We start from the raw sequence: 25,682 nt of genomic DNA on the forward strand, positions 1-25,682 counted from the left end.
TGTGGCCAACAGTCATGTTTTAATGTTCTTCATTATTAAACATTCGCACATAAATAAGTGACATCATATTCAGTAAACTGACTTTTGAAAGTTTACTCTCTGGCTGCTCCGCTTCTGCCCTCTGCCGTATTTTTCGGCAAAATTATCCACACCCACCACCGCGCTATGAATTGTGGGATATATGGGACCACGAAGTGTACAGCGGACCACACTTCAAATTTGGGGAAATTGACGGCGCATTTGGAGTACACTTGAAATTGGGACAGCCGTCGTCACGTCGCTGTGACGTAATAGGTTTCAAAATGCGTACTCAGGAGCGTGCGGTCGCTGGATTGGGACACAGTCAAGGTCTGTAGCTGTGTCAGAGCCAGCTTGTGTGAGCCAGCGGTGATATCTGTACACGCAGTACCTTTAAAATACTCATGTGTCATTCTCCTGCTAGCAGTGGAGGAGACTTTTCTGCTGAGGAAGAGGCCCTGCCGTCCTGCCGTCTTACTGGTGCCATTGAGGGATCAGCGGCTGCTATATATTCTTCTCGACCTCGAGTATTTGGACTGAAGGACTCACAGACACGTTTTATATTTAGCTCTATACATTTTAAAAAGATTTTTTAAAAATATTTTCATATTCACAAAGACTGTATGGCAGGGGCGATTTTAGCCCATTTTGGGGGTGCTGAAGCACCCCCAAAATGAATCAAAGCACCCCCAAAGATTTCTTTTTTTTTTGCTGTATGTGTGACACACTACTAAAAATATAAAAAGCATACAGTACTGTACTTGTTTGATACGTAACATTTTAACAACAAAAGTATAGATAACCCCCCCTCCCAAAATAGTTTGTTCCAGCTCGCCTCTCCCCTGCTCTGGCTCTAGGATGGTGGCTGAGACACAGCGGAGCGGAGATGTTAGTGTCTGGCTTAAAACAGGACATATTAGCTGCATTTAACCTTCAGTTACTCTTTATATAGTTAGGTAGGAGTCAGACCATGTTTCTTTTTAGCTGAAAAACATTACACCAGGTAACCTGCTGTGTTGAAAACGTGTTTTCTGACAATGTTTGCTACTCTACAATCCGTTCTGCTCTGTAGTAAAATCAGCGACATCTGACCGTCCTGTTGCTCCCATTGAAATGTATACAGCGTATTTAAAATCTAAAACTTTAAATTATCCATAGCCTGCTGTTGTTACCACTGTCCTGTTTGAAATGGATACTAACTAGCTAACTGACTGGATGCCCATTAACTGTTAGGATGCCTGGGTCGTTGACCCAGGGTTTTTGAGTTTATTATATTATTTATAATTTCTAGTCTTTGGGTTTTTGTTAGAGTCATGTCTTATGGTTTGTCTCTGTGTAATCCTTAGTTGATGTCTCCCCTGTCTGCTATATCCGCGTGTCCAGTCAGTGTCTGTGTCTGCCCTGGTCCCACATCTCTGTTCCCTCTGTTGTAGTGCCTGCATGTGAGTCTGTGTCTTTTGTTCACTCTGTGTTATGTGTTTCCTGTTTTACTTTGAAGGTCTCTGTCTTATCTCAGTGTGTTCAATTTACGCTTCCTTGTCTCGTCAGTTCTGATTTGCCCCAGCTGTGTTTCCCTCCTGTTGTCCATTCCCTGATTGCTCCCTCTATGTATTTAAGCCCTGTGTTTCAGTTTGTCATTGTCGCAATCTACCGTTTATCTAGCTGTGTGTTCTGTCAGTCTGTCCGTGTAAGTTTATTTTTTGGATACTCAGTTTTGTTACTTTTTTGAGTTTAACATTAAAGCTGTTTTGAGTTACTTTCTGTCTCCGGAGTCTGCACTTTGGGTCCTTCTCCTGCCTGCACACAGCCGTCACATAACATTAACCTTATAACTCCTGGTGTGTGTGTGTGTGTGTGTGTGTAGAGAGAGACAGCCAGGTTCATAATGGATATTGGATAATGGATAATATTGTAATGATTAATTATAATCATTAATTAATCATTAATTCATAATGGATGGATTCATAAGGAAGTTTTTTCAAAAAAAGGAGCCACATTCAGGTAAAAGTGTAAGATCAAATGATCCATCAATCAAGAATAATTGAATTGGATCAGTGTTTGTTTATATCTTTTATTGGTTGTTCATGTGGTTTGGTTATTTGCCTTTTGGTTGAAAGTACACTGAGAGAGGACTTTTTGTTAGCGATCTTAATAGAATTTTTTTCATATTAATGTAATTTTTCATCTAATTGAATACAATCTATTTGTGTATGATTGTCAGTCCAAAGAGGGAGAGAGGAAAGAGGGAACGTGAGGAGAAAGTACAAGGTCAGGAAGAACTAGGTAAGAAAACAGACAGGGAACAGTGACAGGCACAACACAAACTGTTAAACTGACAAAGAGAAAAAACCTGATTTTACTCACACAACCTGGAAGTTGTGTCCTCCCTATATTAAAGCTGCTATACAGAATCTGCAAAACAAACTGGGTTGAAACATTTTTGACCCTCTTTAACAACATTCCAACATAACATTATAATGGATTGGGGAGATTAAAATTAATGATATATTTTTATGTGGTTCAGCCACAACTCTACTAAAACCTCAGCCAGTAATAGGTAGGCCAACTTTTGGACTGTCCAGTTATCTGTATGACTGCCGCAGTACGTACATCACATTTGCACACTATCAGAAAGTGCCAAACGGTGCCCTGGTGGAGTGAGGAGCTGTAAAGAGAAGCAGATGCTCTGTTTATATTCTAAAAATGTTTTAAGCTTGTTTCAAAGATTCTGTACAGCAGCTTTAAATCTTTTCCAGAAGCACACACACACTTATCAGTGTTTCTCAAACGTTTTACAGTGTGTACCACCTGAGAAAAATGTCAAGCTCTCCTAAGTACCACTATGAAAGCAAGAAACTCATAAATCTTACAACACAAAATTAGTATCTGCAGTAAGGATTTTTTCATACATTGTATACATTCTACCACAGGCAAAGTTGCCTCCATTTTTATATTCTTTTTTTTAATATTTTGTAATAATTTATTTGTAATAATTTATTCTGTTTTGGGAGTGTTTTTATGTATCTGTATTATATTATACATACAGTATGTATACAAAGTGAATCTCTGTCCAAAAAATGCACTCAGTTTACTTTTTACTCACTATGAGCATCATTCATTATTCTCCCCCAGTAATTAAGGTTAGGATATGTATTTTTTTTTTTTTATTCCAATCCATTCTTCTTTTGCAGCATTTAAATATCTTGATCAGATTTGATGGTTTTGTTACAGACTTTTCAAAAAAGTGTTTTGCTTTTCTTTCACAAATGTGGGGATTAAATTGTTTTAAAATGTACAAAACAGTGATGTCATGTGAGGACCCAGGCACAGAGAGACTTGATGAATTTAAGAATCTTATGATTTAATAAAGAAATTTGCAGACTTGCACAGAGATGGTAAAATTATGATGACTGATAACGGAGACGAAAACAACAGACGATGAGGACAGGGAGGAACATGGGTTTAAATGCAGCAAAGTGACTGTCAGAGAGAACTCAGGACAACATTTAAGGATGCAGGGACTGACAGAGACAGGTTTATCTTGCCTGACTGGGCAGCTCTCTGGGTGCTCAGCACCCACAAAGCTCTGATCCTAGAATCGCCCCAGCTGTATGGAGACATTTTGGTCATTGCCACAGACGCTTTCTCTTACTACGGATGGAGGATGTTGCGGTTTTACAACCCATGGACTGAGAAAGGACTCAATAAGTAATATGTTCACATATTCCAGTGCAACACGTTCTCACTCCCAACTCGTCAAATGTGTGACGCATGGTCAGGCTCCCTCTGCTTCACTTATCGACGCGCAGGGTACCCCCCTCGCGTCGAGAATTGACGTGCAGGGAATACTATGCTGCTCCCTAATCGTTGTTTATTGACGACAAAACATTTCCGCGGAAGAGCCTGTTGTTCATATATTTATACATTTCCGAAATCACATTGTAGTGACGTATACTGAACACAATATATTATATAATGTAAACAACTACCTGAGAAACAGCAGATACAGCAGATAAATTAATTATAGACTATTACTTTTGTATCGTTTATTGCATTTGTGTAGGGAGAGATGTATGCTGGGTAATGGCGCAGCTAGCCACTGGGTGACTTTATTCACCCGCTTCGGATGTTATCAGTCCATACAATGGGCATTATTAGCACAAATCAGTCCCATAGATATGGGCCATCTCCTGCTAGATTGTTCAGAAGGTTGTTATCATCCATCCAGATGGAGGATCACTAACAGGAGCGTGGGAATACTCCAGAATCCACTCTGGCTGGAATCCGGTGGATACAGCAGTGTTTACAGGTGAGACCATTTAACCGGACAGCATTTATAGAATGACTATTAAAAGTCAGCGAGTGTCAATAATGTTAATGTGGTTATGTTAGTAATACACCGAGTGCTAATATAACAGCTTTAAGATGCATTTGTAGATATTATTACGTGTTTTACCGTCTTTATGGTGCTAGCTTAAAGTTACGGTGTAAACGTTAGCTTATATTGTAGTAAAGCTGTTACTGTTTAAACCAGGGGTGTCCAAACTTTTTTCACTGAGGGCCACATACATAAAAATATAGGAGGGGCTGGGCCACTTACTAGGAATTAGGTATATAGCCTTAACTTTAGTGTATTAAACTTAGAAAAATCACTTACAAGTGGTCGAATATATTATATTGTTGAATATAATTAAAGACAAAACTGCCTTCATCACAGCTTTCCATAAATGGATCTTTATTGATTTATTCAGAAAAAGCTTTGGTAGCTCATTCTCAGAACAGCAGCCTCAGATTTCTTCTTAGACAGAAGATTTACAGCACAGAGAAAAAACAATAAAGGGGAAAATGGGACGGGCACATTTCAAGTTTGTTATTTAAGTTATTAGGCTTAGCAACACACCTATTAACGTTCGTTTGAAACCGTTATCAACATTAACAGACTGAACTGGACTTAATAACAGGAGTGCATATAATTTTAGTAAATTATTCTGGTGAGTATCAGCTGCGCTGGGTATGTAAATCGGGACATCCAGCCGCGGTGCTGATCGCCACTCGTGCCAAAAATCCAGACAAATGTCACTTGATCAAGGAGCAAATCTGCATCAGATGAGATCAGCTGACTTTGCGTGTACGTGGGCAGTGCACAGCGGTGTGTACTCTGTGTGTTAACAAGAAAAGCGCATATAAGAAAGTGGTGTGCAAAAGCAGGGTAGTGACAGAATTGATGCGCATTATTGATATTTGAAGCATGTGTACCTGCACATTAACACACGGGTACTGTGGAATATATTTTTTACTCACCTAAAGTGCTCGTCCACTCCCCGCAAAAAAATAGCAGCTGTGCGGTGTCTGTGGCATCGGTGCTCTCATCGCATGCGATGGAGTAAAGATCAAAAGCACAGCTTTATCAGACAGTTGCAGTTTAATGTTGGCTGACAAGTCTTCAGCAACTGGATTTCTGGACATGCTGACGTTGTTGACGGGCGCATTATTTTGGTGACTTTAACGAGGCCGTGTTTTATGAGGTCTCCATCTGAAAAAGGCTTGCCATGTCTTGCGATGAGTTGGGCGACCTCATAGCTGGCTATTGTAGCCTTTTCCTGGACCTTTTGAGCACGAAAAAATTACTGTTGCTGACCCCGCAGGAGAGATACCCTTTGCTTTAATTTCTGCTCTCGCTCAGCACCAGTGTAGGATGCATAGGCCTGATGTTTGGTTTCATAATGACGTCGTACATTATACTCTTTCATAACTGCCATAATTTCAGTGCAGATCAAACAGACACACTTCCCCTTGAATTCTTTGAAGAAATATTCACTCTCCCACCATGTCTGAAATTTTCTGCATTCACTTTCTACCTTTCGCTTCTTTGGTTCTGCCATGTTTAGTAACTAACTTGGGCTAAATTTCTTCTGTGATTGTCCTTTTTGGTGGAGCAACTGCCTCGATCGACAGTAGCTCCCCCTGGTGTTAAAACGAAGAAGTGCAATACACTCAAGCAAAAGTTGAAGTGCGGGCCATATTCGATTCTATTTATAAAATTACTTGCGGGCCAATTAAAAATGGATCGCGGGCCGCAGTTGGCCTGCGGGCCGGAGTTTGGACACCCCTGGTTTAAACGATGTTAGCACAGAAATATTAGCTTCTGTCATGACTGATGAAGTTACTAGTTAATAAAGTTTCCAGTAAAGTGTTTAATCGCAGCCACAGACTGACAGTAAATATCCCGATTAGCTTCAATGCATCTGTAATAAATATGTGCAAGTTTCAGTGCTTCGTTTGAACTGTATGAGACTTATACTGACCCTGGGTCAGTGTAAAATATAATCCTAGCTGTGTGAACAAAGCCTCCTTTAATCCTGCATGACAAACCTCAGGATGTAGGTTATTATTACTCTTTCCTGCTGGCACACCTGTCACACCTGAGAGCCAGCTAGAAACTTACAGTGACGTGGACATCATGCAAAGACTGCCAGACTCTGTAATACTGTAAATGATCAGTGACTCAGGTTAACACTAAACTTTAAACAGTACCTCTGTGTCTCTGTGTGTGTGCTGAACATTTAGGATTGAGTAGGGCTGCATTGACTGTGGGACTTTTCTCTGTTAAAAGCAGGTTGAAGACGGCTCAGAAACTTTTGAAGATTAAAATTTAGCATTATGGCTGCTGGTGGTTTGTAAAGCCTCTACTCAGCTGTATTTTTGTTACTAATTTATGTTTGTTGTTGTTTAACACAGATTTCAGAAGAGCAAAGATGAGCACTGTTGCTTCATCCTTAATAGTTTAACTGGATTGGAAATCAAAAAAATTCATATTCTTCTTCCACAGAAGTTTCATTTGTCAGTGTGGGTCTGCTGAGTCACCTGAAGAACTCATTTCATTCTCCACGATGTTGATTTACAGAAATGTTTCACAGGAACTGATTCCTCCCAAAGGGTGAACTAGTGTGTTTCCATAGATTACCTCTGTATGAATGTACTTCTTAAATGAAGGCAAGTGTTTGTCCTTTTTGTTCCTCAGGTACAGTACGTGACATTAAGGGCAGGCGGTCAACACTGGGGGAAGACAAGAAGCAGACGTCCTTCCAAGAGGGAGTTGCAGTGAGGACACAGCCTGCTCACTGAGGTCAGATCTCAGAATCTGAAACAGCTCAGGTTTATATTTTAGGGGTTATAAAAAAATCCAAATGTATTTATAAAGAAACCTTTAAATAATATTTTAAATAATAGTCATAATTATGATTATTATTAGAAATATCAAACATTTAAGTGGATTTTCTGTTACACGTATTGTCTTAGCCCTGCGATAACTGGCAGCCTGTCTTTGTCCTGTATCAGCTGGGATAGGGACCTTGAATTGGATACATGAATTGTTTTGAATTGTATTCCAATTATGTAATCTGATCATTTACAAACTCAAGGTATCCAATCAAAATCTAAGTAATAATGATAAAAATGGGAAAGCAGAAATAAGTGTGACATAAATGTAAATGTGTGAGCTGACATAGAGGACAGCTACATGCAGTCTGAAAAACCTTTGTTGTCAAGTTTGCAGGTCTATCAGCACGAGACATTCTTACATAGAAGAGTCTGTTAACGTCTCTAACTCAGTGAAGCATTATTGGTCCAGTCTGTTTGGATAAATATAGTAAGTTGATGTATGTCCATTTATTGACACATTTCTTAAGTGCTTATCCAGTTCAGGATCACAGTGGAGCTGCAGCTGGATATGTTCAGTAAAGAAACCTTACAAAAGTTAACAATAAACCTGCATCTCTGTACGTTGTTGTCCACAGGATGAGAAAATCGAACTGGAAAACTGTGGAACATGTTAATAAATGTTTGTGTGTTTATGCCTGTGTCTTTCACAGGAGGCGCTGGAAGGTTTCCCTAATAGTTCCTGGTGAATCAATGCAGAACCATAAAGGTTGCTGGACTGCATCATGGCCTTACCCCTGAGCAGTCATCATGTTAAAGGAGGAACCAGTTAGAAGCTGTTTTCAAAGTAGCTGAGCAGATTTCATCTCAAGTAAGCAATTAACTGTTTGTTCGTTTGTTCTGCCACTTAAAGAGCATTTAAGGAAGTCTTTTGAGTGTCCAGTTGAATTAATTCTACTGGCTCTCATGGTCGTTTGTGATTATGGACATATTTTCCATGTACATCAACCATTTAGTAAATTCTATCTATTTAGTAATATCTGTCAGCTATAAAATGTAATATAAGTATAAAAATATCTAAATATCTCCTGCCTGTTATATTTTAATGATGTAAGACCAGACGTCTGTTATCGTGTTACATTAGCATTCCTCACATATCAATGAGATGCTGTACAGTACAATCCTACAGACACAGCAGAGGGATAACGATTCAACATCGTTACACGACACATTCGAGCTGCATGATGCAGACAAAGTGACTAAATCATCTTTTTGTGGTTTATTGTCTTCAAACCAGCAGACAAAGCCGATGGCAGAAGATGTTTGGAGAAGAACTTCAGGCCGTGTACTGAAAAGGTATTTTTTCTTGTTATCAAAAGACATTTGGAGTGACGGCTTCTACAACTGTGCTGAAGTAAAGCTTACAGTCTAAGAAATCACAGTGTTGATATTCAGCACAAAGAGAAAAACTCACTAGTTTGAATTTATTTACAATCATTGTTTTTATAAATTCTGACTGTAAGCAGCTTTCACAGCTTTGATATTGTTTGACACTCGATATCAGGTGATGGGATTTAATTTAAAGGTTTCTATGTCCCAATGAGCCATTTACACTGACCAGTGTCAGTTTAACTGTAACACATTCATTATTTAGTTCCAACATTTCTAAGAGAAATAACTGAATGTAAAAATGGCAGCACTCAGGCCAGATTTAATTGATAGAGATATATGCATGCATTATGAAATTTATGTATCCCAGATAATTGTTATTCATGTAGTCCTGGCAGACCCACCCCTTCCTCCCAAGTTAACTACAACCCAAAAGAACTAGTGGGGCTATTTACACACTCACAACCAGTGTGGGGTAAAAAGAGCCACCAAAAACCTGTCAGCCTGCACAGATACAGATGTGCTAAAAGCTATAAGAGTTAGAAACTCTGCTTATGGAGAAACCTTCTAAGCCTAACAGGGGACAGGTACTCCTGCCCAAATAACATGATATAACCCCACATACAGCCCAGCCATAAAGAGAACCAAGTCATTTAGTTAAAGACAGCATGGGACCAAATGCATCTAACCAGCTTGCACCCACCTGACATTTCTTCCTCCTGAATTAAATGAATGAATGGATAAAAGTTAAATGACTACAAACCTAAAGCCACTAGTTCCCACACTGGAGTTCCCTGACACTGTGTTAACTGTACTGAGCTTGTATCAACAGTTGTAACAGGCTAAGCTACCTGAGAGACTGCATTGAACGATTATTTCTATCTTAATGGTTTCAGCTCATATGTTCTTTTTCCTTTCAGTAGATCAAAGCAGCTTGTGCTCTTTCTGCTCCCATTTTGATGGCAAGAAGAAGAAGAAGAAGAAGAAGAAGAATGCCTCAGCGAAGTGGCCTTCATGGTCTCAGTGAACAGTCATGGTCACACACTGCATGTGGTTTTAAAAGCAACATGTCTGTTCACCACAACAATCGAGATGTTTAGTATCAGCTACGGTTTGTTCTTGAACATCAGTTCTGTTTTCTACTTTGACCACTTAGACCAAAAAAGTGTTGTTTTCATATTCTTTCTTTTAAATCTATAAAGCACCTGTTCAATTTTTTTAATAAAATTAGTTTCACATAAATGTTAGTTTTTCCCTTATGATCTTTTAATGCTTACACTGCACTGTACACGTCTACATTAGAGACATTTCTGTTACCTATGTATGAGACTGGGCTGCTTGACTACAATTTGGAAATGGATGCAAAATCACACGGATTGTGCTATTGTTTGTTTTTTAATATGATTCAATTTAATTCAATTCAATAAAACTTTATTAATCCTGAAGGTTGACCCCGAGGGAAATTTGGGTTAAGGCCAACACAGGACGTGTCTGACTAAGCAAAGATTAATCTGATCCCATTTCTACCTGTCTCTACTGTTTCAACTGTAATTGTCAGGATATATATTTATTCCAGCTCTCATAGGGCAAAGGAATGACTCAGACTTGTCAAATGTTCTTTGACTTGATACACAATTTGAAGTTCATAATTTTCTTACAAATAAAACTATAATAACAAACATGAACACCTGTGCTTATTTCTGAGACATGGATTTTTTTTTAATGTGTTCACATTTAGACAGTGTACATTTTTATGCTGAAACTCAGGCACGTGCAGAGGGGGGGGCTAGAGGGGCTTGAGCACCCGCCCCTTTCCTGATGGGTGCCCAAAGTGCCCTTTTGTTGAGGCAACTTTTTAAAAAAATATTATTAATTTTTTTTTTAATGTGTGTGTGCGTGCGGAGTCCTGTCTGCACCCCTCAACAATAATATTTAACTTTTAATCACAGTTTTGCTACATAAAAGGATCTGGCTTGCATCAGTCACATGATCACATTTAACCAATGATCGCCCTTGACGGCAGAACGCGCTGGTTACGAGCCGGGAACGAGCTCACAAAGAGCATGCGCATTTGCGGTCCGGAGCTGTAGGAGAAACACAAGTTAACTCAGAGACACAAACTGATGCGACAAAACCAGTAAGTAGGTGTACAGCGTACACTGTAGTGTATAGCACACAGGAGTATTAGCTTATTACGGACACGTTGGTAAGTTGTCTTGTTGCAACTGACGAACTGAAACAAACGAGCGTGCTGTGTGTGCAACAGCGCGACAAACATTACCTGTCCTTTTATTAACTGCACAAGTAGTGCTGGTCATAGCTGCTGGCTACCTGTGTAAGGCTGTCATGGGTCTGTAGCTCTGTCACCGTTTTAGGGAACATATTTAGTTTTAAAGTATTTAGAACATATTTAGTTTTAAAGTAATTTTCTGGGCTTTTCCTGCCTTTCTGGAGGGATTATATTTCACTAAAAAACGATCTAATATGCATGTCCACATAATTATGCATTATTATATAATATATTAAAAAACACACGCTGTATTTTAAAGAACATACATTAAGAAGCAGATTATATTAGATTTATATTTTACATAAGACAAAATTTGGATTTTACAGCAGTAAAATCATTGTATCTCTACAGTTTAAAAATGTAATAAGCTTTGCCCCTGCACAGAGTGGATAGTGAAACAAATGGAATCATCATAATGACATTATTTCATATTTATTACTTCCCCCTCCTCATTGGTTTATTATTGTAGCCCTAGTAATAAATAATAATGTAAGGATTCTGGATCAGCACAGTGATGCCCATAGTATATACAGTATTCTGAAGAAGGTCTAAAATGTCACTGTGCGTGCATGTGTGTGTTTTATTTAGATGGATTTTTAAAAAAAATATTACTCATGATATAACATTGTCCAGACATGCCTGGTAAGGACATGAGGAGGAAACAGTAGGAGCTGTGTGAGGCTACTAAAGGCAGTGGATCCCTCAGCAGCTGGATTACAAAGAGCACATGTACCAGTTGTACCAGTTATAACATTTTTCTCTCATCATTTTATTATAGATTAAGTGCAAGAGTTGTTAGGTGTGGATTTTTAAATTATAGTTTATTGCAATAGCAAGTTGTGCCTTGTTCTCAGATAGACAGCAAGTGGAGAGTGATATATGAGATGATGGGATGGAAGGAAGAAGAGAAGCAAAGAGTGATTCAGCCTAAATTATTTCTCACAGTTTTTTGTTGCCTTATGGTTCCAAGCGCTGTCACCAATCTTTGCATTTTGTTATTATCTCATGACACTTGTTTAATCAGCTACCATCTCTCCTATGGACTTTTTAATGTCTACAGTCTCAGATCAACACAGCCCTGCCCTCCAGCACTATCAGCAGCAACCCCTCAACAGCAACATTGTACCCATCAGGTATAACATCGGCTACGTTTGCTTTGCCTTGTTGCCCATATTAGATTCTTGATGAATGTGTGTTGTTGTTATTCAGCCTGGTTCAATGTGCCCCTTTTTAACTTTGAGCACCCGCCCCTTTAAACCTCTCTGCACGGCCCTGCTGAAACTGTAATGGTGAACCTGAGGTGATGGTCAACACAAGACAAATATATAGAAATATAAAACAATATTGAAGTGATGTCTTTACCCTCTGCAGCGTGTGGACGCACACAATCACCTTATTCACTGTAGTAAACATGCGCCGCTAGCCCACGTGACTGACTGTCTCCATGGTTACATCGTATATTATTAGCTATGTAAATAGCTTCCAAAGATGCCGCCATAGCTCTCTGCAGCTGTAACACTTCCACGCTTTGCAAATCATTTCACGTTTTTGATAGTTATGAAGACAGAAAATGTTTTTAAAGTTATGCTAGGCAGTTGCTATGGTGGTTGCTGTGGACTTGGGTGGACCGCGCGTCCGATTCCTGTTATTAGCTGTCCGCCGTAGGAAGGCTGCGTTCCATTTAGAAGTAGTGACAGTCTGCCGTAACTCGAACTCAAACCCCGCTTTGTTCTTTATTTAAAGGCATTTTATAGCCGTTCATGACATGCATGCACCACACACATATAAAACACTTTGCTTCACTATGAGAATGCAGCTTTACTAAAACCTTTAAAGTATCTGATATAGGATAGAAAAATGAAGCAACCAGAGATTTAATGATGAAGAGTCTGGGTTCTGTAGTTCACGTTTTACAGTCCTGAATGACTCTCTGCACATCCATACAGTAGCGGTTTTAGATACGGGCATCGTGGTGGGGGGCGGCATCACGGATATCGGCAAAAAAATAAAAAATAAAAATTGCTCGTACTCATGCTGCCCCGACGTCAGCCAGCGCATACTGGGAATGGCATAGGCACCGATCGGTTTTCTATCGCCCATTTGCTGGGAGTAAGGGCGCCCTCCGTTTGCGAGGTGCGCCTGCTGCTTGCGGCGCAGAGAGGAGAGGGCGGGGCGGCGGGGGATTCTCTGGCTGGTTTGAGCAGCATCTAATAACCAGGGCCGTGCAGAGAGGTTTAAAGGGGCGGGTGCTCAAAGTTAAAAAGGGGCACATTGAACCAGGCTGAATAACAACAACACACATTCATCAAGAATCTAATATGGGCAACAAGGCAAAGCAAACGTAGCCGATGTTATACCTGATGGGTACAATGTTGCTGTTGAGGGGTTGCTGCTGATAGTGCTGGAGGGCAGGGCTGTGTTGATCTGAGACTGTAGACATTAAAAAGTCCATAGGAGAGATGGTAGCTGATTAAACAAGTGTCATGAGATAATAACAAAATGCAAAGATTGGTGACAGCGCTTGGAACCATAAGGCAACAAAAAACTGTGAGAAATAATTTAGGCTGAATCACTCTTTGCTTCTCTTCTTCCTTCCATCCCATCATCTCATATATCACTCTCCACTTGCTGTCTATCTGAGAACAAGGCACAACTTGCTATTGCAATAAACTATAATTTAAAAATCCACACCTAACAACTCTTGCACTTAATCTATAATAAAATGATGAGAGAAAAATGTTATAACTGGTACAACGGGTACATGTGCTCTTTGTAATCCAGCTGCTGAGGGATCCACTGCCTTTAGTAGCCTCACACAGCTCCTACTGTTTCCTCCTCATGTCCTTACCAGGCATGTCTGGACAATGTTATATCATGAGTAATATTTTTTTAAAAATCCATCTAAATAAAACACACACATGCACGCACAGTGACATTTTAGACCTTCTTCAGAATACTGTATATACTATGGGCATCACTGTGCTGATCCAGAATCCTTACATTATTATTTATTACTAGGGCTACAATAATAAACCAATGAGGAGGGGGAAGTAATAAATATGAAATAATGTCATTATGATGATTCCATTTGTTTCACTATCCACTCTGTGCAGGGGCAAAGCTTATTACATTTTTAAACTGTAGAGATACAATGATTTTACTGCTGTAAAATCCAAATTTTGTCTTATGTAAAATATAAATCTAATATAATCTGCTTCTTAATGTATGTTCTTTAAAATACAGCGTGTGTTTTTTAATATATTATATAATAATGCATAATTATGTGGACATGCATATTAGATCGTTTTTTAGTGAAATATAATCCCTCCAGAAAGGCAGGAAAAGCCCAGAAAATTACTTTAAAACTAAATATGTTCTAAATACTTTAAAACTAAATATGTTCCCTAAAACGGTGACAGAGCTACAGACCCATGACAGCCTTACACAGGTAGCCAGCAGCTATGACCAGCACTACTTGTGCAGTTAATAAAAGGACAGGTAATGTTTGTCGCGCTGTTGCACACACAGCACGCTCGTTTGTTTCAGTTCGTCAGTTGCAACAAGACAACTTACCAACGTGTCCGTAATAAGCTAATACTCCTGTGTGCTATACACTACAGTGTACACTGTACACCTACTTACTGGTTTTGTCGCATCAGTTTGTGTCTCTGAGTTAACTTGTGTTTCTCCTACAGCTCCGGACCGCAAATGCGCATGCTCTTTGTGAGCTCGTTCCCGGCTCGTAACCAGCGCGTTCTGCCGTCAAGGGCGATCATTGGTTAAATGTGATCATGTGACTGATGCAAGCCAGATCCTTTTATGTAGCAAAACTGTGATTAAAAGTTAAATATTATTGTTGAGGGGTGCAGACAGGACTCCGCACGCACACACACATTAAAAAAAAAATTAATAATATTTTTTTAAAAAGTTGCCTCAACAAAAGGGCACTTTGGGCACCCATCAGGAAAGGGGCGGGTGCTCAAGCCCCTCTAGCCCCCCCCTCTGCACGTGCCTGAGTTTCAGCATAAAAATGTACACTGTCTAAATGTGAACACATTAAAAAAAAATCCATGTCTCAGAAATAAGCACAGGTGTTCATGTTTGTTATTATAGTTTTATTTGTAAGAAAATTATGAACTTCAAATTGTGTATCAAGTCAAAGAACATTTGACAAGTCTGAGTCATTCCTTTGCCCTATGAGAGCTGGAATAAATATATATCCTGACAATTACAGTTGAAACAGTAGAGACAGGTAGAAATGGGATCAGATTAATCTTTGCTTAGTCAGACACGTCCTGTGTTGGCCTTAACCCAAATTTCCCTCGGGGTCAACCCCGAGGTTAAAAAAAAAATTAATAATATTTTTTTAAAAAGTTGCCTCAACAAAAGGGCACTTTGGGCACCCATCAGGAAAGGGGCGGGTGCTCAAGCCCCTCTAGCCCCCCCCCCCCCTCTGCACGTGCCTGCTAATAACCAACTCGCAAAATAAAACAAAATAAAAACAAAACAACAAACACGAAAACACCAGACATCATGATGCAGACTTATAATTTGAAATTCGAAATTCTATACAAGAAAAGTGAGCGCGAGAGCCCTCGGTGCGCCTGCTTGCTGCTGAAGTCAAAGTAAACTTTATTGTCATCTCCGCTACACACAGTCCAGTATATAGAGAGACGAGATGACGAGGCTCCAGTTACAGCAGTGAAAGTAAACAAACAATAAATATAAGAAGAGTAAGAAAATAAATATACACTTTAGGACTCGGGGTAAAGGGATCAATAACAATTTAAAATTTATAATTTGCAGTTTGATGATTTAATGCAGTGGCGATTCTAGGATCAGAGCTTTGGGGGTGCTGAGCACCCAGAGAGCTGCTCATCCAGGCAAGGTAAACTTTATTCATCACAATGAGACTTCTTCCCCGTCTCTGTCAGTCCCTGCATCCCTAAATGCCTCCAGTTGTCCCGAGTTCTCTCTGACTGCCTCCTTGGTGCATTTAAACCCCTGTTCCTCCCTGTCCTCATCGTCTGTTGTCTTCATCTCCGTTATCAGTCATCATAATTTTACCCTCTCTGTGCAAGTCTGCAAATTTCTTTATTAAATCATAAGTTTCTTAAATTCATCAAGTCTCTCTGTGCCTGGGTCCTAACATGACATCACTGTTTTGTACAATTTAATCCCCACATTTTTGAAAGAATAGCAAAACACTTTTTTGAAAAGTCTGTAACAAAACCATCAAATCTGATCAAGGTTATTAAAATGCTGTCAAAGAAGAATGGATTGGAATTTTAAAAAAAAATACATATCCTAACCTTAATTACTGGGGGAAAATGATGAATGATGCTCATAGTGAGTAAAAAGTAAACTGTGCATTTTTTTGGACAGAGATTCACTTCTAAAGTGTATGTATAATACAATACAGATACATAAAAAATACACTCCAAAAATAGAAGAGTCCTTGAAATATACAAAATATTATTAGAAAATGGAGACACTTGGCCTTTGGTACAATGTATACAATGTATGAAAATATCTTTACTGCAGATACTACTATGGCTCTGCAGATTTTTTCTTTTCTTTTAACCTATGTCGCCTCACCTTGAGGTTGGTAAATCTGTCTATCACATTTTGGTGGTCAAGTCTCTCACGCATCCCTTTCTCAACTGACATCACAGCCAGGTGCTGGAGTCTGCTTTGACCCATGGTCCTTCTCAGCCAGGTATGGAGCTGACTCAAGACACTAAAAGGCCTTTCACAGCTACAGCTGCTAACTGGGTTTGTTAGGGCAACCTGAATGACAGTTTTCAGTTTGGGGAAGATCTAATTATCCAGAAGATTGTACAATGTTAACATATCTGGAATGGCACCAGCCTCACTCTTGAGCTTTATAAAGTCTTTGGCAACCGTGACTTCCTCTGACTGAAGCTCAATATGGTAATGCAGTGCCAGGGCTGACAACCCAGTTTGTTTTGCAGATTCTGTATAGCAGCTTTAATATAGGGAGAACACAACTTCCAGATTGTATGAGTTGTTTGTATTAGTTGTTTGTCTTTCTTTTTCTTTGCCAGTTTAACAGTTCCTGTTTTGCCTGTTAGTACTCCCTGTCTGTTTTCTTACCTGGTACTTTCTGATCTTGTACTTTGTCCTCATGTTCCCCTCTTTCCTCTCTCCCTCTTTGGACTGACAATCTGTACACACACACACACACACACACACACACACACACACAACAGGAGTTATAAGGTTAATGGGCATCCAGTCAGTTAGCTAGTTAGTACCTTGGGTTCAATATCGGCACATGCACATATGGCAAAATAACCAGTTTCTCTCATTACATTTCAAACAGGACAGTGGTAACAACAGCAGGCTACGGACAATGTTAAGTTTTAGATTTTAAATAGGCTGTATACATTTCAATGAGATCAACAGGGCAGTCAAATATCGCTAATTTTACTACAGAGCAAACATTGTCGGAAAACACGTTTTCAACTAGGGCTGCCACAAACGATTATTTTGATAGTCGACTAGTCACCGATTATTTTTGCAATTAGTCGACTAATCAGATCATGCATCCATTGGATGTACAGCGTACAGCTTATTGCACCAGCATGCATATGCTCTCATATAGCTATCATTAGCTTACAGCTCTAAGTGTTTAAGGTATGTGCTAACTAAAAATAAAGGAAATTATGTGAATTACAGTTGCTCCAAGAAGAAATGGTAAAAATAGCAACTGTAACAGACTAAACTCCAAACAATACATTTTGTTACAGATTTTAATATTAATTAGTCATTGTTAATTGTTGATTTGTCCTGTTCTCATTGTATGAGGAATTATGATGGCTGTTTGGTAGCTGTTTGCATACAATGCATCAATGCATACTCTCTCTCTCTCTTCATACGTGTGTGTCTGTGTGTGTTTCTCTGGCGAAATTCAGTATGGTTCCGACAACAGTTTTATGTTAATGTATAATCCTAAATATGTTTTATGTGTGTGTGTGGGGGGGGGGGGGGGGGGGGCAGAGGGAGTGTTCGCCCGGGGCGCCAAATGGGCTAGGACCGCCACTGCATCCATATAGTTTATTGAAGAGGAGTTTAGAATGCACTTTACATTTAGACTGTTGCTGTTTAATTTTTTACATTGTGACCTTGTTTGTCATGATAAGGTTCACCTGCTGGGGATCAGCTGGACAATACAGTCAAAGACAGACTTCATTCATCATATACAAGAATCCTAGTTGGATTTTTGTTTTCACTCATATTTTAGAACCAAATATTGAAAACAACTCTGACAGACTGGATACCTGGTCAGGGTGTACATTACCTTTCACTCAAGCATCCCAGGACAGAGCCCTGCAAGAGTAATATTGATTACATATGTCTGAATTGCTAACCCTAACCCTAGCTCAACAGACCACAATGCCCTAGACTGTCACTATTATTACATGCTGTGAACATAAGCAGCTTTGATCACAGTTTTTGTTGTAAAAGAGAAGGAATATTAAAAAAAGATCAACATTGTGATATTAATTCTTCCAAACTGACCAGAAACATGCTTGTCATACTCTCACAGCAAAGGATCAGACTCACTGTGCATGACGGCTCAGGCCAATGATGTCTGTTAGATTGTCAGTTGTTTAGTATACTTCTGTACAGTTAGAGTCACCATCTCTATTTCAGTATAATTAATATACAGAAAACACTAAAAGTTGATTGTCTTCCAATATTCTAACATAATTAAAAAACTTTGACTTTGTAAGTACATATTGTTACAGTCCTAATGCCAATATGATTCCTCATAACTCCTGCTTTGAAATACTGAACTTTAAAATTTACCTGATGAAAGATAATTTACAGTGGCTGTCTGTCAGGATAATTCTGACTATAAGATCACTGTATTAATCTGAATCCTTCTGAAATGTGCTGTGAATGAATGCAGATGCAACTCACTGTGGGAAAGCTGTTAATAAAATGAATCTGTGACACATGCAACACATTCACAGAGGAAGAGGACACAAAGGGAGGACACGCAGAGGCTGTGTTAAAGTCAGAAATCCAAATCTTTATTCAAAAACAGGCGGCGGTTACAAACAGGAAGACAAGCAGTCCATCAAACAGTCTACAGGGTCAAACATACAGAGAATTCAAACAGCAATAAAAAAATAACTGGACACTGAAAAACTTAAAGCAATGTGAGATGCAATAAAAGGAAGCAGCGCAGTATATTCACTGAATTATCATCAATTACAAAAGAGAAAAACGACGATTTCTAAGTATTATTTTCTTAAATGCAGTTAGAGTGTGGCTGGTAAAAATGGAAACATACAGAATGTAAACTGTGTGAGTTTGGTGAACTTTGTTAGTAACAAATGAGGTAAAAAAAAACAAAACAGACAAAACACAGAAAGAGGCTCTGAGTATTCATTAATAATTAGAAAGCATCTAAACATTCTGGTCGTGGATTTTTACAGTCTTAGTTCCGCTCGCTGTCATTATTATAATCATCATGATCAATGGCGAGGTCCTGAGGTGGGTGGGGCTGTCTCTGATGATGTCACCATGAAGGAACAGCATCTGGCACGTGTTGCTGAAACATCCCAGTACACTGGTGTAGTTTCCTCTCCAGCTGTTGGACATTTGACACTTCAACATTAAGGGGAAGAAGAAGAAACAGTGTTAGGTCAGGTGACCACATGATTTCTAAAAAAACTGTCAGGAAGTAACCAGGCTGTTAGAAATGGATATCATGTGTTTATAGTTACTGTAGTTAGGTAACTCTACTTACCAAAAGCAAAGCTGCTAAATGTTGCAGGAACATGCTCAAGTGTGGTGATCATTCAGTGCTGCTCCGGCAGGTTAGACAGTCCAAGACTGATATGCTGCCCATCTGAGAGTTTGAAAACACACATGCAAAGATTCAATTGCATTACAGTCAAAGTGGGATGTTCATTTTTGTCCTTTAAAAATGTTTGTGTATTTGAAAGCACTAACATTTAAGGATGACTCGGATCGTCTCTCTCTAAGAGTATCTCCTTTAAAGGGGAGACAAGTGCATCCACTGATCCACGTCACTTTACCTGGATGATGACTCCTCTCTCCCTCACTCAGAAACACTCCTAATATAACCAAGCAAATAAATAATATTGAAGATTTACTTACATCATTACAAAAACAGCAAAAACATCTCCCTTTGATTCCATTTCTCCATTCCTGCTAAACATCAGGCAACAAATATCCCAGTAAATCACAGTAAACTGTAAAGCACATATTTTCTCTGCTTTGCCTAACCTCTGCAGAGCCTCTGTCAAGAAAAACATATCTGTAAGCATAAAACAAATATACATTGCATAACACTGCACTGGACAAAACTCAGTCAGTTGATTTCCTCTGTGCAGTGCAGACGAGCATCAGTCAGCAAGTCAAGGTGGTGAGATGGACTCGTGCCCTTTGTGACTCTGCTAGTTCTTCTGAGGAAACACCACCGTCTCTCCACACCGCCTCCATCTGTGAGCACAAACGACTGCTCTGCTCTGCCAGCATGTAGGAAATCAGATATCACACACACAAGGGTGAAGAAACATTAGAGCTCGAGTTTGGATACTTTAGATCTAAACAGATCAAAGTAGCTCTTAGTTTCAGCAATCAGTGAACAGACAAACAATAATACCATACTGATTCTGTATGAATACAATATAGTATTTTCAATACAGGTGTCAAATTAATTTATTAAAACTAACACCGATATATTTATATATATTTTTGATAAATTCGTTTGCTAAATTAGTATATATATATATATATATATATATATATATATATATATATATATATATATATATATATATATTTTTTTTTTTTTTTTTATTTTTTTTTTTTCATTTAACAATTGCAACTGAATGAATTAAATATTGAACAAAAATATATTGTCACATTCTTCATTCTCAAATACAAATTTCACAAAGTAAATTTTTGATTAACAGAAAAAAATATGAATTACAAACAATAATTGTATATTATTAAAATATTATGCAACCATGACCAAAGTCAGAATCATCATTACAGTACTGTGGACTTACTGCTTGGGTAATAGTGATAAACTTCAGGGGAGATCATGACAACAGAAAACTGCAAACAACACTCTGAAGTCAAGCTTCTTTTCTTGTTTCTGTGACCTCAGCAAGCTGACAGACTTGAAGTTGCTAAAGAAAAAGTGATAATTATAATATATATATATATATATATATATATATATATATATATATATATATATATATATATAATATAAAGGTGGCATCCCATGTTACAGTCTTATCATCATCCAATTGGAGAAGAAACATTTACGGTCATCCTGGTTTTGATTTCTGATCCTGCAAAAACACTGAGGACAACAAAGCCAACAAAGAGATACACAACATCCAACATTCAGACTCAACAGCCTCCATAAATGAAGAGCACCAGGTTGGTCCAGTTATACTAGATATATGCATACTTCACATTACTGTGTATGAATAATAATCAAGAGACAAACTTTGAAGATGCAGAGCATGATGTCCCATCATCAGACTGCAAACAAACATCCACCAGGCTTCTTTGTTGGCAAAATTGATGATTCTCCCATTAGGGATCAGTAGCGTGTATTAACCTGTGGTATAAGCAGCAGTCACTGAAATATTACTGTTTCAGATAAGAAATCTAGCACATAAAAGTCAAGATGGGAGGGATCTCTACAAACTGACTTACCTCTGCGAGTGTGAGGCTGTTCCTCCAGCTTCAACAAAAATCTGACTCTCCAGTCACAGACAAACAAAAAACTCCAGCTGGGAGATAGAAAACGCTGTCTGGGTCTTGCTGGATGTTGCTGGTCAGAGTCCACACATTAGCAGTGTGCTTCTTGGTCTCACTGACCCATGTGGACAGCGACTGTGGAGAACTGTTCTGGAAAATGGAAAAGAGAATTAAAATGACAAAAAGCCAAACGGGATTTCCACAAAGACTCTCTTAGAATCAGCAATCAGAAAATCATTGGTTCATATTACAATTAAATATGACCAGGCTCCTTAAATGTAAGCAGTTAAGATCCTTCACAGAGCACATTTGTCCAGGCTGTCAGGTAAACATAGAATTAATCTCAGGTAACGTGACTCATGGTAGAGATTCAGTAAGAAAGATTGCTAGCTCTAATATTATTACTACACCAACAGCTCAGATTTCTAGAAGTATTTAAACAAATGTCAGTCTATCCATTCATTTTCTTCTGAATATTCAATTCATGTTCACAGTGGGAGGGTGGGGGGTATCGTGGAATTTTGTAGATAAAGTCTGCAACACAGAAAGGGCTGTGATCAAGCTATTTATTACTGCGCGCAGGAGAGCCAACACACATCAAACATCACAGTTCAGTCATGTCAGCTCTGCCACAGAAGTCGTGCTCCTACTCCTTTATGCATTCCAAGGAAGAGGGAGGAAGTTACAAACTGATCCTACCAGACTTCACGTGTCTCGCTATGAAACCTAACGGATCAATGGTTATGCTGTTTTGTGCCCTTGGCCTTATCATTGGCTTCCTGTTAAATCCAGAATTGAATTCAAAATCCTGCTCCTCACATACAAGGTCTTAAATAATCAGGCCCCATCTTATCTTAATGACCTTGTAGTACCATATTACTAGGGATGGGTATCGTTTAGGTTTTATCCGATACCGGTGCCAAACCGGTACTTTTGAAACGGTGCCGGTGCTTAAACGGTGCCCAAACCGGTGCTTAAAGAATGGAAAACACAAAATTGGTCCAAAAACCTCTCATGTTCAGCTGTTTTTTTGTAAAAAGATAACAATGTTAGTCTTTTCTGCAGGTATACGGCATATATGGTATCACTCTGGGCTGGAAGCAGCTTAAACAATGGAAAAAACACAAACTTTGTCCAAAAACCTCTCATGTTTAGCTGTTTTCCACTTTTTCTTCGGTCATTTTAGCCTTTTTGGCCAGGGTGAAGGGAGTATCTGACATCAAACAAGAAGACAGCCGCATGGTGTTTGCTAGTTCACGTTACATGCATTAATTTAATAACGCGGTTAGCTTACTCAACGTAAATTACACACGAACAACATTAAGCTACTCACGCAGAGAAGAACGGCTGCTGCTGCCATCATCATTTCTGCTACACTGGCAGGGCTAGGTTCATCGGATTTAAAGTGTGACCTCCTTTGACAGTATCAGCTTAAAGCACTTGTTGCAGGCTGCTGAGTTTGCATCTTTTGCTGTGAAGTACAGCCAGACTTTTGACCGCTTCGCCTTGGGCATTTTTAATCTGTAGCTCTGCTCTAAAAGAACGTACGTACCTGGACCCGCCTACTATCCTCGAAACGTAAAATGATTGGCTAGAATCTAAAGTGTATCATTCCATACCAGTTGGTGGCGGTAATGCACCTTTCAGTTGTTTGCCAACCGCCAATAGAAATGTAAGGAAGAAGAAAGTGTATCACAGCTCAGGAAAAAAAAAGCACCGAAATAAAGCACCGAAATACGCGCTGCTTTTCGGTCTGGTTACTACCGTTTATGTCAGAACCGGTGCCATGATGGCACCGGATACCGGTACCCATCCCTACATATTACCCTATTAGAGCACTTCGCTCCCGCTCTGCAGGCCTACTTGTTGTTCCTAGAGTATTTAAAAGTAGAATGGGAGGGAGAGCCTTCAGTTTTCAGGCCCCTCTTCTGTGGAACCAGCTTCCAGTTTGGATTCGGGAGACAGACACTATCTCTACTTTTAAGATTAGGCTTCAAACTTTCCTTTTTGCTAAAAGATATAGTTAGGGCTGGACCAGGTGACCCTGAATCCTCCCTTAGTTATGCTGCAATAGATGTAGGCTGCCGGGGGATTCCCATGATGCATTGAGTTTTTCCTTTCCAGTCACCTTTCTTACTCACTATGTGTTAATAGACCTCTCTGCATTGAATCATATCTGTTATTAATCTCTGTCTCTCTTCCACAGCATGTCTTTTATCCTGTCTTCCTTCTCTCACCCCAACCGGTCGCAGCAGATGGCCGCCCCTCCCTGAGCCTGGTTCTGCCAGAGGTTTCTTCCTGTTAAAAGGGAGTTTTTCCTTCCCACTGTCGCCAAAGTGCTTGCTCATAGGGGGTCATATGATTGTTGGGCTTTTCTCTGTATCTATGAAGCGCCTTGAGGCAACTTTTGTTGTGATTTGGCGCTATATAAATAAAATTGAATTGAATTGAATTGAATCAGCACCTGTAAAGGGAGTTGTTTTCTCAAACTGCTGATGCTGAAGTAAGTTCATCTAGTTTTAGAAACTTTCACTGAACAGTCTATAACAGTGTCACAACTAAGCATATGCATAAGCACTTAAATACTTTAAATGAGAATAATAGAAATTTTCTATTACAGGAGCTAGAGCCTTTCCCAGTAGTCATAGGTAGAGCACACCTGGACAGGCACCAGTCTGTCAGAGGACTAACAGAGAGACAGACATCAGAGTAACAAATCTATTTAAAATTAATGTAAGCTTGCTGCAGCTGTATGTATGAACATGTGTTTCTGTGCTCACAGTCCACCTCTCAGGAACCTGGAGTTCATTTTTAGTCTACTTTAAACAGACCTCACAAAAGGCTAATGTGGCTGGATCAGTAGTCTGATTTATGTAAGATACCTTTGGCCAGGGATTAATCTGGTACATCGCTTCACTGCAGTCTTACATATTATCCCCACATCTGAATAAAAAATATTGATATTTACAAATAACAGATTCAGCTGATGCAGCCTGACTCAATCCTAAATGTTCAGCACACAGAGACACAGAGGTACTGTTTAAAGTTTAGTGTTAACCTGAGTCACTGATCATTTACAGTATTACAGAGTCTGGCAGTCTTTGCATGATGTCCACGTCACTGTAAGTTTCTAGCTGGCTCTCAGGTGTGACAGGTGTGCCAGCAGGAAAGAGTAATAATAACCTGCATCCTGAGGTTTGTCATGCAGGATTAAAGGAGGCTTTGTTCACACAGCTAGGATTGTATTTTACACTGACCCTGGGTCAGTATAAGTATCATACAGTTTAAACGAAGCACTGAAACTTGCACATATTTATTACAGATGCATTGAAGCTAATCGGGATATTTACTGTCAGTCTGTGGCTGCGATTAAACATTTTACTGGAAACTTTATTAACTAGTAACTTCATCAGTCATGACAGAAGCTAATATTTCTGTGCTAACATCGTTTAAACAGTAATAGCTTTACTACAATATAAGCTAACGTTTACACCGTAACTTTAAGCTAGCACCATAAAGACGGTAAAACACGTAATAATATCTACAAATGCATCTTAAAGCTGTTATATTAGCACTCGGTGTATTACTAACATAACCACATTAACATTATTGACACTCGCTGACTTTTAATAGTCATTCTATAAATGCTGTCCGGTTAAATGGTCTCACCTGTAAACACTGCTGTATCCACCGGATTCCACCCAGAGTGGATTCTGGAGTATTCCCACGCTCCTGTTAGTGATCCTCCATCTGGATGGATGATAACAACCTTCTGAACAATCTAGCAGGAGATGGCCCATATCTATGGGACTGATTTGTGCTAATAATGCCCATTGTATGGTGTGGTGGACCACTGGAGGGCTCCACTCACACCCAGTTCTCAGGAAGTGTTGTTGCTGTGTTTTGGAGGGAAAAGAGTTCAGTTGTGTGGTGATAAGTAATAAACGAGCAGTGTCAATCGAGAGCTCTCGTGTCGTCTGTGTTTACCTCCACAATGGACTGATAACCAGTGGCGGTCCTAGCCCATTTGGCGCCCCCGGGC

General features: G+C 39.3%; 3 long non-coding RNA genes across 5 annotated transcripts; 1 reads left to right on the forward strand and 2 right to left on the reverse strand.

Moving 5' to 3' along the window:
- Positions 1 to 1,250: 1,250 nt before the first annotated feature.
- On the forward strand, positions 1,251 to 10,317 carry LOC146525233 (uncharacterized). 3 transcript variants are annotated; one of them, XR_014874997.1, is made up of 6 exons: positions 1,251 to 2,301; positions 4,247 to 4,327; positions 7,040 to 7,144; positions 7,890 to 8,047; positions 8,474 to 8,532; positions 9,486 to 10,317. It is a non-coding gene; the product is annotated as an uncharacterized LOC146525233 (long non-coding RNA). The 3 variants fall into 3 exon arrangements; XR_014874999.1 differs by lacking the exon at positions 1,251 to 2,301 and having other exon boundaries at positions 3,338 to 4,327; positions 8,477 to 8,532; XR_014874996.1 differs by lacking the exon at positions 1,251 to 2,301 and having other exon boundaries at positions 3,338 to 4,327; positions 9,486 to 10,316.
- An 8,437-nt stretch (positions 10,318 to 18,754) lies between these two features.
- Positions 18,755 to 21,066, reverse strand: LOC146525234 (uncharacterized). The gene is made up of 4 exons (XR_014872033.1): positions 20,932 to 21,066; positions 19,847 to 20,385; positions 19,641 to 19,742; positions 18,755 to 19,498 (listed from the first exon to the last, which is right to left on the reverse strand). It is a non-coding gene; the product is annotated as an uncharacterized LOC146525234 (long non-coding RNA).
- Positions 21,067 to 21,148: 82 nt separating this feature from the next.
- On the reverse strand, positions 21,149 to 25,682 carry LOC146525235 (uncharacterized). The gene is made up of 3 exons (XR_014875089.1): positions 25,310 to 25,682; positions 21,596 to 21,790; positions 21,149 to 21,497 (listed from the first exon to the last, which is right to left on the reverse strand). It is a non-coding gene; the product is annotated as an uncharacterized LOC146525235 (long non-coding RNA).

The sequence above is a fragment of the Neolamprologus multifasciatus genome, chromosome 1 (genome assembly GCF_963576455.1).
Source record: "Neolamprologus multifasciatus chromosome 1, fNeoMul1.2, whole genome shotgun sequence".
Classification (NCBI taxonomy): domain Eukaryota; kingdom Metazoa; phylum Chordata; class Actinopteri; order Cichliformes; family Cichlidae; genus Neolamprologus; species Neolamprologus multifasciatus.